Raw genomic sequence first — 15,783 nt, forward strand, 5'->3', positions numbered from 1 at the left:
GATGGAGCACACAGGAACACCTGTATTTGCAGGACGGAGGGCAGATGTCCACAGCCTTGGGCATTCTTGTATCTCCTGTGTAATTAGGCAAATGAATACATAAATACCACTGCACAGCCAGACTTGGGGGTGGGGAGAATCACAGGCCACAGGGGACCATGCTTTAACAGCAGTCAGAGGCTTTAAATACAGGGGCTGAACCTTCTCCCTTTATAAAAAACTTATATATTAAAAATAAGGATACCACGGTATATACATGCAAGCAGCTTTGGTCAGAGCAAATGAACAAGGGAGGTGGAGCCATGCACAGGAAGGGCTTGCTTTTCTGCTCTCCATCTTCTTCATCCTCACAAAGTCAGCTGGGATCATAGAATAAATCAGCTGGTCTCGGTAAGATACTGAAAAGTCCTGTCTGGTGTCCTTAAGGGCCTCCAGGCTCTCTGTGGGCATGGAAGGAGCCCTACAGCCCAGAACACTTGGACCTTGGAAGGAACCAGTCTGGACTGGATGGGGAGGGACATCTATTGGATCAGATAGAGGAGGGAGCTGCATCCAGCCAGACCAGGTGAGTGTGATGTGCTGCCTGGACCCAGGTCCCTAGAGAGCAGGAGAAATCACAAAGAAATCCACCTTTGTAAGCAAAATTGAAGATGGCAGGTCAAGCCTGTGTTTCTCACACCTGTGTAAAAGCCCATTCCCCTGAGAACTGGCTAGCACTGCTGGGGTAACACTACAGCAACCGGACAATGGGTGGGTCCCTCTTGGTACCTTTGTTGAATTCTTCCAGGGACATTTTGCCTGAGGAATGGAAGAGGGAGACTGACAATTAGCTCTAGTTAAAGTCTGGAACCCTCTGGAAAATGGACAATGTCCAGTCTCCTCTCTCTCTCTCTCTCTCTCTCCCTCTCTCTCTCTCTCTCTCTCTCTCTCTCTGTCTCTGTCTCTCTGTCTCTCTCTCTCACACACACACACATATTGGGACATATGCCATTTTCAGGCACACAAGTGGTCAGAGGACAACTTGTAAGAGCTGGTTCTCCTTTCAAGGTGTAGGTCATGGGGATTGAGCACTAGTTATCAGGTTAGGTTTGGTAATGAACACTGTGGCCTGAAGTAAGCTGATAGCCCCACCTAGAGGCCTGGAAAGCCGCCACGATCTGGGGCAGCTGGGGAGACAGGACAAATTATGGCTGCAGGTCAATTTACATTTCTGTTACTGTGATAAAAAAAAACCCTGACTAAAAGCAACTTAAGGGAGGAAGTTTTCTTTGGTTTACTTCTAGGTTACAATTCATCACTTCAGGAAGTCAAGGCTTTAAAACCTCACAGGGCAGAGAGAATAGAGGTATGAGCACCTGGCTCATAATGAGACTCTGCACTTTTTTAATCTGATACTCTTCTTTTCCCTTTATTACACTGTTCAGGCCCCCTGTCTAGAGAATGGTAATGGGGTTTCCCACATCAATTAACCAACAACACAACCCCCAACGGGCATGCTCATAGACTGCTATGATCCAGATGGATGGTTCTCAGCCTTCCTAATGCTCCCACCCTTTAATACAGTTCCTTGTGTTGTAGTGACCCTCAATCATAAGATTATTTTCACTGCTACTTCATAACTGTGATTACACTATTGTTATGAATCTGAATATGAATATTTGTGTTTTCTGTTGGTCTTATGCCACCTCTGGGAAAAGTTCATTTGATCCCCGAAAGGTGTTGAAACCCAGAGGTTGAGAACCACTGATTTAGATAATTCTTCACTAAGATTCTTCTGAGCTGAGCAGTGGTGGCACACATCTTTAATCCCAGTACTCAGGAGGCAGACTGGTAGATCTCTGAGTTTGAAGCCAACATGGTCTAAACAGCAAGTTCCAGGACAGCCAGGGCTACACAGGGAAACCTTGTCTCTAAAAAACAAACCAACAAGCAAAAAAAGACTCTCCTTTATGGCTGGTGAGATGGCTCAGCAGGTAAGAGCAGTTGTTGCTTTTTCAGAGGGTCCTGGATAAAGTTCCCAGCATCCATAGGGCGGTTCCCAATCATTTGTAACTCCAGTTCCAGGGCAACCCAGTGCACTTTTCTGGCCTCTAACATATTACACAAACATACATTCAGTTAAACGCTCATGTAGAAAATAAATACTAAATCTAAATTAAAATAAAAATTAAAATAAAAAAAAAAAGAATTCTGAGGTGATTCTAAACTGAGTCAAGTTGACATTAAAACTATCACAGTGCCCCCTAGTGTAGACTCTTGCCAGCTTCGGGTGTTGAGAGCTATCCACCTTTGCTGCCCTATTCTTGTTCTATTCTGTACCAGTTTCTCTGACAGCCCAGACTTCTCATCTCTTGAGTGCTAGCAAGTGGCCCCTGGCTTACAGGGCAGAGTATGTGCTCAATGGCCTCCATCGTGAAACACAAACAGTTGGACAAGTGCATAGTGGGGACGCGGTCTCCACTCTGAAACTGCTAAAGCTCCTTGCTTTGACAATCAGAAACAATGGCCCTCCATGTTAAGTGTGCCACCAACAAAGGGCTACTTTAGCCTCACACCCACGCCAATGGGCTTATCCCCATTTCACAGAGAAGAAAGCCAAACCTGGGAAGTGGGCAAGCCTCAGTGTGGTCTGTTGGAACATAAGCCTCTGTGTCAGAGTACACAAGAGAGTAAAGAACACTTTAGAAAATGGCTGAAAGGCAGCACCAGGCAAGAGGCTGCATTGCTTTGTGTGCATTGAAAAGCATTTCCTTGTTGTCTGGAAAGCTTTTGCTGTCTACAGTTCCATGGAGCCTTGAGTCGCGCTGAGCCCGGTCCTCAGCTCACCTGCACAGATCACTGGAGGCTGTTCACTGCTCTCTCCTGTGCATTAGCTTACATTCAATCTCAGTGCGATCTGGGGAGCATTTCATGCTTTAATGCTGCATTTCCTGTTGGAACAAAACCCAACCAGTCTTGGCTCTACAAAGCCACAGACTGGCAGAATTAACTCAACATGCAGCTACCTCACCCTTGCTGAGGTCCTGTGAGAAACTCAGCCAAGGCACAGCAGGACCTCTCACCACCTCACCTCCTCCTGAGACCTGCCGCTTTGCAGCTGTGGTAGAACCTCAGAGTCCTAGGTACAATGAGGCTCAGTGGCTTCTATGTTTGATGAGCCCCATGAGTATCCGGGGAACCTCACATCCCTGGATGATGGCGTGGACGGCCATTTAGAATGTCGAGACTCAAAGCCCCTTGATTCAGTGTCTCACCTCTCAGCCACCAGTGTGACCTTCCTCCCCTCTGCATATATACTTGTGGAAATAGTAAGACCACTGTTTCTGTCAACATGTGTGCTAGCTAATTTTATGTCAGTTTGATACAAGTTATAGTTATCAGGAAAGAGGGTGCCTCAGTTGCGAAAATGTCTGTATAAAATGTCTGCAGGAAAACTAGTAGGGCATTCTCTACTCTCTCTCTCTCTCTCTCTCTCTCTCTCTCTCTCTCTCTCTCTCTCTCTCTCCTCTCCCTCTCGCTTGCTCTGTTTGTGTGTTTGTCGACCTCCCTCCTTCTCTCCCTCCTTTCCCCTCTTGGTTTTGTTTTGTTTATTGAAACGGTTTCTCTGTGTAACAACCCTGGCTGTCCTAGAACTCACCTTTTAGATCAGGTTAGCCTTGAGCTCACAGAGAGCCTCCTGTCTCCTATGAGCTCCGATTAAAGACATGTGCCACCATGTCTGACCAGAGGGTATTTTCTTAACTAGTGATTGATGGAGCAGAGACCAGCCTATTGTAGGTGGTACAACCCTGGGCTAGTGATCCTGAGTTCTATAAGAAATAAGGCTGAGCAATCCATGGGGAGCAAGCCAGTGAGTAGCAACCCTTTCATGGTCTCTGTATCAGCTCCTGTCTTCAGGTTCCTGCCCTGTTTGAGTCCTGCCCTCACTGCTTTTGATGATGAACTGTTATGTGGAAACTGTGAGTGAATAAACCCTTTTCTCCCCAAGTTGCTTGTGGTCATGGTGTGTCATCAGAGCAATGGAAACCATAACTCAGACAACACGGATGAAGCCTACAGCTCAGAGGATCTATTGACATGCCCATGGTTATAGAGCACTAGGAAGGGTGCAGGATGCAGACTAGGTGTACCTGACCCTGAATTCTAGTCTCCCTCCCTCAATCAGAGCTGAATCAAGTCGGCTGGAAAAGGGCAGTCCTGCATACGGCAGAGACTGTATACCAAACACCTCTGTGCCATCAACAGTTTCACAGACTCACCTACTCCCCTCTCCCCACCCGCACCCGCTCTCCCAATCCCCTCTTCCAACCCCACGTGCTCACTCCTACCATGTTTCCTACCTTCATTGTTTGTGTCCATCTGCCTGAAGATCCTGTCTGTTCGCTTCTCGGGCATGGACCCGTCCTCGGGCATCTTCATCACGGAGGACACCATCTTGTAGATGGCCTGCAAAGGGGCATCTGTGAGTGTGCTCTGGAGGACAGAGGGTGAGTTATGGTCCTTGCTCAGCTAACCAAGGAGCATGGACAGGGCAGAGTCAGGACCCTTCTCTCATCAGAACAAATTTCACAGACAAGGTGCTGGGCAAAGGGAGCCAGGAAAGTTTAAGTGATGTTCAAGAGCACAGGATACAGCTGGGGCATGGAAGAATGGAGAGCTCCTTGGTTGGGAGTAGAGGGGAGGTTGTGTGGCAAAGCATCTGTTTGAAAGGACAATCTTTGGTGGGGAGCTGGGAAATCCTGGAGGGAAGGTCAAAAGGGAAATACATTGAGCCCTGCCAACCCATGGGTCCTGAATCGGCAGATTCAACAAACTAAAGGTGGGAAATGGTCTAGAAAATGAAACTGGAGGTACACAGTTTCTTCTTATTTCCCAAACAATACAAATTATTATTAACATCTATAGATATTGTATTAGGCACTGTATATAACTACTTTACTTATTTCATGGAAGTATGTAATTATTTATTTGAGGGAGATGATCTCACATGGAATTCAGAGGACAACTTGTGGAAGCTGGTTCTCTTTTCCTACCATGTGGGTCTTAGGGATCGAACCCAGGCTGCCAGGCTTGGTAGCAAGCACCTTTAACCACAGAGTCAGCCCACTGGACCAAATACAGAGATGGTTTAGAGCATGGAGCAGGAAGGATGCAGGGTGCACATAAGCACCGCTCCTGTGAAGAACTGACTGCTGACTTATCCTTTACTGTGTCATTCTGATTTCTATAGGAAGCCCTATAAAGAGCTAATGTGTGTGTATGCTATACATGTGTGTGCAGATGAACACCCACCCATGCAAAGGTCAAACAGGAATACCGGTGTTCACAAGGTTCCCTTTTCTCTATCACTGAACACAGCCGGGGCTTATCATTTTAGCTAGGCTGCCTGCTCAGCAAGCTTCTGGGACTCACTTGTCCCCTAGTTCTAGGGTTTCGTGCACGCTCAGCACTCCTGACTTTTCCATGGGTGTTGGGATCAGAACTCAGGTCCTCATGCTGGGTATCAAGTGTTCTTCAACACTGAGCCATTTTCCCAGTTCTTGCTTTGACAATTCTTAATCACCTATCTGAGCCTCAGTTCTCATTAGAGGTTAAAAAAAAATACCCATTTTATAGAATTGTGTGAATAACCCTGATGGATGAGCTCAGCTGGGGCCAGGTGTCCAGCAAGCAATCGATAGATGCTTGGCTTTTATCGTTACTCTCTGCAAAGACATACAGTCCTTTAGTACACCAGGTAGCAAGTGGGCAGAGGAATGACCTGGTGTATGGGGCTGGGGATGGGGGTCCTGGATCCCTGCACTCCCCATGCTCCAGGCCCTGTCAAGTGCAGGTACCTGCACTATCTCCAGCATTTCACTGCAGCTGATGTAGACATTGCTGTCTAGGTCAGACATGCTGAAGGCCCACTTCAGCTTCTGTTCCAGCTTGTCCCGAGAGGTCATGCTCAGAGCAATGATGAACACTCGGAAGTCGATGGTGCTGACACTGTTGGTGTTAAACATGTGGAAGACATGTTCAGTGAACTTGGAGGCGTCTCTGTAGGGGAAGAAGTTGGGCTAGATCTTGAAATTGTCCACAGTCAGGTGGCCAGTGGGACAGTCATTGAGGAAACCCTTGTACCACTCCTGAAGCTCATGGTTGGTGAACTCCCTGTGTTTCCGCAGGTCCTGCAGTACCTCAGGACCCAGCTTGCTGTTCTGCTTGCCCATGGCAGCTGGCAGTGGAGACTGAACCCGCAATCCAAGACACAAGGTGAGCTGTGGATACCTGAAACCCCACGTCTGGCTCACACCCTACCACCATGCTGGCTAAGCAATATCCTCTGTATGTCCAGTGCCATCCATTACAGCAGTGGTTCTCAGCCTTCCTAAAGCTGCAACCCCTTAATACAGTTCCTCATGTTGTGTGAACACCCAGCTATAAAGTAATTTTCGTTGCTACTTCATAACTGTAATTTTGCTATGGTTATGAATCATAATGTAAATTTCTGATAAGCAGGAAGGTCTTAGGTGAAAGGGTCATTCGATCCTCAAAGGGGTTATGATAACACAGGTTGAGATCTTCTGGGCCAGAAGAACTCAAGACCATGATAGTGCAAGCTCTGACTTTTAGCATTTCCAGGATGGCTCTCCTCAGGAGGTACAAAATGGTTCTATATAACATGGCAAAACCCAGAACACTCTAGGAAAGACAGAAAGGATATCTTTTTATGGCTAAATACAGTCTATTTGGAGTATGCATGCAGAATCGTGGTATAAGGGGACAGGGAGAGGCAAGCTAAAATCAGTGGAAGGAAGCTTTGTCAAATGTCCTGTAAGAGTTAAACAAGAGTCAGGATCGAAACAAACCCTTCAGCTCATCAGCTTGGGGCAAAGGGGTCTCATGGACCCAATCCTGACTCTTCACTTTGAAAAGCTAGTTCTTTTTCTCGTGGGGGACCCGGTGTGTTTGTTTGTTTCCTTGCCACAGATACATTTGCTGATGCTGCATAGTAAATAAATCATGCCTGCATAAGTGGATGTTAGTGGTTCACATTCTTAGCTAACACAGCTAGGGTAAATTTAGAACTAGGTTGACACCCATCCTGAGTGGACTCAGGGATGAAACTGGAGAACAGGAACATGGCTTTGTCCCTTCAAAGTTCAACTTCATTTATCAGCAACCCTAATTTTATAAATGACATTTAAAAACCCCATTCTTACCCAGATTTCTGGGTTAATCTGGGTAAGTAGGGTTTCATGGGGACCCAGGTATTAAAGCTTTGAAGCATGTTTACAGGGAGCTTCTAGAACCCCCAAGACCTCCCTGTCCCCCTCCATATAATACTGGGACAAGTTACCAGCACATGCCATGCTGTTTTAACCCTAGAAGAGACAGCTGGGGACCTTATGGGAGTCCCCACTCTTTATTATGCTTATGAGATATTGTTCTGTCAGGGAGATCTAGAATTGGCATCAATCGGTCGGTGAATGTCGATGTGAATGTTACCAGCTGAAACAGCCCCAATGGAAATTCAGGACTGTGCTTCATTGGCCAGCACACCCCACTGCAGTCTCCCACAAGGCCAAAGTGTGAGATCCTGCAGTGATTGGCCACTGGACGTTAATACTCGTTCACTTCGCTTCCTCAATTTTCGTTTCTTTCTTTCACAGTAACACACCTGCATAGCTCAGTTATTTTTGAAATATGTAGAAGAACTAGTGTGGGTGAGTCTCCTCTACCCAAGTCCTAAAGGAATCCACTCTGAACTGCTCAGAGGCTTATGAATTCTAAGCTCTAGGTGCTAGGTCCCGTTAAGGAAGATGAGACATGCACTCAGTATTACCTGCTACCTCCCCTGTCTTCTTCACATCTTTCCCAGGCTGTTAGCATTCTATGTACATATTTTATTTACTTATCTAGATGACTAGGAGATATTTAAAGTTCCTTGTCCAACACAGACATAAGGCAGCTTGATATTGCCTTGCAAAGCACACATTTACTTATCTAAACACGTCCTCCCCTGTATAAACAACCAACTCAAATGTCTACCAGAGAACTCCTAAGCCTGATAAACAGCTTCAATGAAGTAGCTAGATATAAAATTAACTCAAACAAGTCAATGGCCTTCCTGTACACAAAGGATAAACAGGCTGAGAAAGAAATTACGGAAACAACACCCTTCTCAATAGTCACAAATAATATAAAATACCTTCACGTGACTATAACTAAGGAAGTAAAAAATCTGTATGATAAGAACTTCAAGTCTCTAAAGAAAGAAATTAAGAAGGTCTCCAATGATGGAAAGATCTCCCATGCTCATGGATTGGCAGGATCAATATAGTAAAAATGGCTATCTTGCCAAAAGCAATCTACAGATTCAATGTAATCCCCATCAAAATTCCAACTCAATTCTTCAACAAACTAGACAGGGCAATCTACAAATTCCTCTGGAATAACAAAAAACCTAGGACAGGAAAAACTCTGCTCAAGGATAAAAAAACCTCCGGTGGAATCACCATGCCTGACCTAAAGCTGTACTACAGAGCAATTGGGATAAAAACTGGATGGTACTGGTATAGCGACAGACAAGTAGACCAATGGAATAGAATTGAAGACCCAGAAATGAACCCACACACCTATGGTCACTTGATCTTTGACAAGGGAGCAAAATCCATCCAGTGGAAAAAAGACAGCATTTTCAACAAATGGTGCTGGCACAACTGGCAGTTATCATGTAGAAGAATGCGAATTGATCCATTCCTATCTCCTTGTACTAAGGTCAAATCTAAGTGGATTAAGGAATTCCACATAAAACCAGAGACACTGAAACTTATAGAGGAGAAAGTAGGGAAAAGCCTCGAAGATATGGGTACAGGGGAAAAATTCCTGAATAGAACAGCAATGGCTTGTGCTGTAAGATCGAGAATCGACAAATGGGACCACATAAAATTGCAAAGCTTTTGCAAGGCAAAAGACACTGTCAATAAGACAAAAAGGCCACTAACAGATTGGGAAAGGATCTTTACCTATCCTAAATCAGATAGGGGACTAATATCCAATATATATAAAGAACTCAAGAAGGTGGACTCCAGAAAATCAAATAACCCCATTTAAAAATGGGGTTCAGAGCTAAACAAAAAATTCTCACCTGAGGAATACCGAATGGCTGAGAAGCACTGAAAAAATGTTCAACATCCTTAATCATCAGGGATATGCAAATCAAAACAACCCTGAGATTCCACCTCACTCCAGTCAGAACGGCTAAGATCAAAAATTCAGGTGACAGCAGATGCTGGCGAGGATGTGGAGAAAGAGGAACACTCCTCCATTGTTGGTGGGATTGCAAGCTTGTACAACCACTCTGGAAATCAGTCTGGCTGTTCCTCATGAAATTGGACATAGTACTACTGGAGGATCCAGCAATACCTCTCCTGGGCATATATCCAGAAGATGCCCCAACTGGTAAGAAGGACACATGCTCCACTATGTTCATAGCATCCTTATTTATAATAGCCAGAAGCTGGAAAGAACCCAGATGCCCCTCAACAGAGGAATGGATACAGAAAATGTGGTTCATTTACACAATGGAATATTACTCACCTATTAAAAAGAATGACTTTATGAAATTCCTAGGCAAATGGATGGACCTGGAGGGCATCATCCTGAGTGAGGTAACCCAATCAGAAAAGAACTCACACAATATGTACTCACTGATAAGTGGATATTAGCCCAGAAACTTAGAATACCCAAGATATAAGATACGATTTGCAAAACACATGAAACTCAAGAAGAACGAAGACCAAAGTATGGACACTTTGTCCCTTCATAGAATTGGGAACAAAACACCTATGGAAGGAGTTACAGAGACAAAGTTTGGAGCTGAGAAGAAAGGATGGACCATCTAGAAACTGCCATATCCGGGGACCCATCCCATAATCAGCTTCCAAATGCTGACACCATTGCATACACTAGCAAGATTTTGCTGAAAGGACCCAGATATAGCTGTCTCTTGTGAGACTATGCCGGGGCCTAGCAAACAAAGAAGTGGATGCTCACAGTCAGCTATTGGATGTCTCACAGGGCCCCCAATAGTGGAGCTAGAGAAAGTACCCAAGGAGCTAAAGGGATCTGCAACCGCATAGGTGGAACAACAATATGAACTAACCAGTACCCCGGAGCTCTTGACTCTAGCTGCATGTATTAGATGATGGCCTAGTCGGCCATCAGTGGAAAGAGAGGCCCATTGTTCGTGCAAACTTTATATGCCCCAGTACAGGGGACCGCCATGGCCAAGAAGTGGGAGTGGGTGGGTGGGGGAGTGGGTGGGGGAGCGTGTGGGGGACTTTTGGGATAGCACTGGAAATGTAAATGAAATAAATACCTAATTTAAAAAAGAAATAATCATCAACTCAGGTAGCCAGGTGCCACACAGCTGTAATTCCAGAACCGGAGGGTGGAGGCAGGATTATCAGGAGTTCAAGGTCATCTATGACTATATAGCAAGTTCATTGTCAGCCTGAGCTACATGAGACCCTGTCTACAAAAGTTATATTAAAAGAGAGAACAGGAAGGCCAGTAGTGGTGCATGCCTTTAACCCCAGCACTCAGTGACAGTGCAGACAGATAGGAGTTCAAGGAAGGCTACCCTGGGCTACAGAGCAAGTTCTAGAATAGCCAGGACTACACAGAGAAATGCTGTCTCTCTCTCATAGACATACACACAGACACACAGACACAAAGACACACACATACACAGAGAGAAAGAGAGACAGACAGAGACAGAGAGACAGAGAGACAGAGAGAGATCTACAAATGGAAGAAGATTATGCACAAGGGCATGTGGCCATTGCTGCCATCTGTGAGAACTGGTCACATGGGTTTGTGAGTGGAGGCCTCCTGTGGAAGAACTTACTGGAAAGGTAAAGTTGACTGAAGTGGGGAATTGGCTGGATGGACAGGTACCTTGTAGGACCTTTTGTCGTGTTTTCCTTTGTAATTTTATTTGTTTATTTGTTTTCTGAGATAGGGTCTCATGTAGCTCAGGCTGGCTTCAAACTTACTATGTAGCTGAGGACAACCTGCACCCTTACCTTCCTGACTCCCCTGTCCAGCAGTCACAGGTGTGAGCCACAATGCCTGGCTCATTTGCAGGGTTTTTTGTTGTTTGTTGTTGTTTTTGTTGTTGTTGTTTTTTCGAGCCAGGATTTCTCTGTATAGCCCTGGATGTTCTGGAACTCACTTTGTAGACCAGGCTGTCCCCGAACTCAGAAATCCCCCTGACTCTGCATCTCCAGTGCTGGGATTAAAGGTCATTTGCGGTTTTAAAATGTCAAAATTTGTCCATGTGTTCTTTTCCTTTTTTCTCTTTCAAAGCTTTAAGAATATTTACTAATATAGTATGTTACAAATGTTTTTCTTGTTATATAATACATTGCCAGTTTGCCTGGTACCTGCAGAGGCCTGAATAGTATGTTGGATCCCTGGACCTGGAGTTACAGACGTTGTGAGCCACCATGTGGGTGTAGGGAACAGGACTGAACTGGGGTCCTCTACAAGAACAGCAAGATCCCTCTCTCTAGGATCCCAGTTCCCTTAGATTTTATTTTCTACTCAAAGAAGAAGCATCCCCAAATCACAGTGTCCCGGCCTCTATCTCTTGACTGGTGGCATGTCTAAGAACCTCCGAGTTGATAGAACACTATAGGCTAAGTCCTGTCTGGGAGGGGCTTCAGGAACAATAAATGGAAACAGACCCTTGGCGCTGGTACATAGCTCTAATTCCAGCGGACAGAAGGCCGCAGCCAGATAACTTTGAGCTCAGGACAGCCTGGTCTACAGAAAGAGTACGCTGCCTCAAAAACAAGAACCAAAACTGAAAACGCAGAACTACAGTCCTGGAGGGCCTGCATAGAGGGGCACAGGCTCTCTCAAGACCTCCCCTCCCCAGTGATGGCTGACTGCCAGATCCTCTGTTTTCTTGCTTCACAAACTTCCTATCTCACAGCCTTGCTTCTACCACGATTTAGTGTCCCCTTTCCGTATCACCTACAGCCTGGGCTTCAACAGGAGTCAGGCAACCTCTCCCTGCCTCATTGGACATTGAGCTTGACAGGGTGGCCAGTGCTGGCTGGAAGTACCACCAGAAGCTACCTACATCCATCTCTGAACAGGAGCAGAAAATGCCAACTTCTCTAACCACAGAGAGTCTGCCCCAAGAGGACAAATGGGACTGCTGGTGGCTGAGGGGTCACCACAGGCCTAGGATAAGCATACAGATGAAGAGCTAGCTGCTCTCCATGGAGCCCACTACCCAGGGCTCTAATCCACACCCCAAAACAGAGTAGTAGCATATCATGACTCTTTGGGAAGGGATAGAAATGCCCTAGTTTTATTGTAGGTAATTCATTTTGGAAACTCAATTAACACAACACATGTAAAATTGAAGCCACACTGGGAACACGGAAGTGTAGGTAAGAATAGGACAGCCAACAGTGGGAGGGTGGTACACCTAGTGATGTTTGGTCCAAAGAATCTCTTAGTGGCGAAGGACAAGAGATGCAAAAAGAGATGTTGAGATAATCCAGGAATATGGATCGGGAAGGAAGGGAGGAAGTAAGGAAGGAGGAAGGAAGCAATGAAGAAGGAAGGAAGAAGGGAGGGAGGGAGGGAGAAAGGAAGGAAGGAAGGAAGGAAGGAAGAAAGAAAGAAAGAAAGAAAGAAAGAAAGAAAGAAAGAAAGAAAGAAAGAAAGAAAGAAAGAAAGAAAAAGGAGGAAAGAAGAAAGGAAGAAATGAGGGAGAGGGAAAAGGAGGGTAAGGGAGAGAGAAGGGAACTGGAGTACCTAGAGGAAGGGACAATGAGCTGAGCCCAGGAGGTGGCTACTAGGATGTTACTGTCAGAGGCAGGCCCTCGGGAGGCCCTCAGGCAGTAGACAAAACTGTGAAACAAGGTGAGCAGGACACCCCAGAAAAGAGGGCAGAGTTTGGGGTGGTAGCGGGTAAAAGGTAGAGAAACCAGGTTGGACCAAGATGGGAGGTGTGGGGTCCCCTGCTCAAATACTAGTATTGGAGAGAGAAGACCTAGACATGGTGAAGCCATGTAGCTCCAAGGCCCTCACCACTGAACCATTCACACAGGGAAACTTACAATGTGTCTCTGGCCTGGAGTTCACTTAGAAATGTCACCCATCAGATACATCTTGCTAACCAGAGAACTGACCATCAGAGAGCTGCAGAAACTCTCCTAAGTGAGCCAGGACCTGACTCCAGGATACCCGGCTATGGGATTGTGCGGGTATGACAGTCCCAGAGAGGGCAATGTGGAAACAGCTACATTGCCACCATAGCTAGCCCTGTGCTTGTGGCTCCTCTTCATGATCAACAGCCCTGCTCCCCACAGCCTTGCCACAGACCCTTGGTTTCCAGCTCACGCACGAAGCATCCACTCACCTCACTGAACACACATCACTGCTGTGTCTGTGATTTATCATCTAACAGATGCTACTAAAATGCCAAACTCCTTGTACCTGCTCTGCAGATATCTGCCGGGAGGAGGCTGCAGTGCAGACAGCCTTGGAGGTGTTGGAGGAGAGGCTTCGTTTCCCTTATTTCCCATTCCCTTCCCAATGGCTTGAAGATCTGCTCCTTACCAAATATTTCAGAGGAGGGAACTCCAGAACACAGGGCTGTGCCTCTGCCCAGCCTTTGCCTCCTCCCTGGTATCAGGCTGCTAATTAGAATGCATGCTTTGCATTGGTTTAGGACATTCTTGCAGTTGTGGTTATAGTAAACACACACACACACACAAACACACAAACACACACACATACACAGATGCCCTTGTTCCCAGGATGTACTAATACTAATTTGGAGGCAGGGAGAACTTTGACATAGCTAGCCTCCAAGCAGATCCTGAGTGACCCTCTTTGGATGTGAAGAACAAGGAGTAAGCATCAAGGAGGATGGAGACCACCCGGAAACAGTCAATCCATGTTTCAGGGCTATCCCTGAGGCGTTGAGGGTTCATGGGATGTAGAAAAGGGAAAAGGAAGGGTCTGAGCCTCGGGACCTAGTTCTGAGGAGCAATGGCTTGAAGATCTGCTCCTGCATGCAATGTCATTTAAAGAAAGGGTGGTGACAATGGGAATGTGTCTGACCATCTTAAGCACCTGGGACCAATGGCATAAGCAGTATGAGATAAGGAAGAAGAGAGGGTAGGATTGACCCTTTTCTGAAACTCCAGTAAAGAAGGGCTCTATGTAAAGAAGCCTCAGTCCTTGAGGGACTCCATGGATCATAGTCCTCCTGCCCTGCGACATTCCACTACACCCAGACAGGAAAACACACCTTTACAATGCTAAGTGCTGCTGAGACTCTTGAATATCCGGCAGCTAGCCCTGAGCCATAGGAACTCTCAGACAGTGCAATCAGTGACAGTGACACCCCTTCCCCTCAAAAGGGGACAAGGATTAAATACAGACGCTTGGGATAGAGGACCAACAGTCATAGAGCAAGCTAGCCAAAGAACCCCCAGGGAGGAAAAGAAAGCAGGCTCCCAGCAGCAGGAAGCCCCCCACACCCACCTTAGCCTCCTTCTTGACAGATACACCCCATCACCTGGGAGAGTGGATCACCAGAGTAGCCCATACTTGAGCAGGCAGTCAGGACCTGCTCCAGTGTTTTCCAGTCTCTTGGTTCTTGAAGTATGGATGATTGAGTCATGCTGGAGTGTGGTCCCTACTCTCGAGTGCCCTGCACTTCAATGGCACATTCCTAGGCAGGAGAACTAGGTGCTCTGGCCAAGAAGATGGAATTTAGAGTCAAAACTGTATGCCCAGAGGGGATGGTGGAGGATGACAGAGCCTCCAGGGAGTGGTAAGCCGTCTCACGTGGCTCAGCTAGGAGTTAGCAGAATGAGTCCCATTGAGAAAGAAAAGACCTAGGTTAGAGCTGGGCTCTGTCCTTTGGGTTTTGATCTATCCTGGGCCCCTTCCCTGCTAACATCCTGAGAGGCAATGAGGTTCCAAGGCGCCTTTAGCTGGTACGCAAAGAAACTCTTGGCCAATAAAGTGGTTGTCAAAGCCATGATCTTTTAATGCTCACTTTCATGAACCTGCTAAGTGGAGCCCACAAATGCTGCATGCCTCATAGATGCTTCCTGGCACTTGCCCATAGATGCCTAACAGAGACCTGGATAAAATATTCAATATGAGGGACCTCATTTTAGCTCGCCTGGATGCACTGAGACAGCAGTAAAGATCTGTGACGGGCTCAGGCTTCAATACAAGAAGCTAAGACTTTGAATCTTTCAGTGTATATTGTTTCCTAAGTGGAAAATATTTTATTAGCTAATGCCTCTAAAGAGAAGTTTACTTCAAATCTTTGTTTTCACACAGTGAGCTTTAAAGTTCTGAGAAATAATTGTTGCTCCATAAGATTCAGAGACAATATCTTTTTTAATATTTAGGGTTTTAGTTATACTGGAAAATTGTGGTACAAACTTGCTTCAAAATTTTATTTTCAAAAGCTTCCAGGAGATGTTAATTGGCTAAGACCTCACCTTAAACTCACCACAGGAGAACCTAAGCCTTTGTTAGGTGCTATCAAGTGAGATTCAAATTAACTGGTGAGAACCAAAAAGGCTTTAACAGAAAGGAGAGGAAACTTCTGTAATCTATTTGTATCGATTGTAATTGGTGGTAATCAAATATTAGCTACATATTCTAGTTATTGTTATTAAATGTGTCCACAGCTATTCTTTGGCAAGAATAAACATTAATGTAAAATCATCCTCATTCACC

General features: G+C 45.8%; 1 pseudogene; it reads right to left on the reverse strand.

The window, feature by feature from the left end:
• Positions 1 to 638: 638 nt before the first annotated feature.
• Positions 639 to 6,230, reverse strand: Gm9289 (annotated as a pseudogene).
• Positions 6,231 to 15,783: the final 9,553 nt, after the last annotated feature.

The sequence above is a fragment of the Mus musculus genome, chromosome 12 (genome assembly GCF_000001635.26).
Source record: "Mus musculus strain C57BL/6J chromosome 12, GRCm38.p6 C57BL/6J".
NCBI lineage: Eukaryota > Metazoa > Chordata > Mammalia > Rodentia > Muridae > Mus > Mus musculus.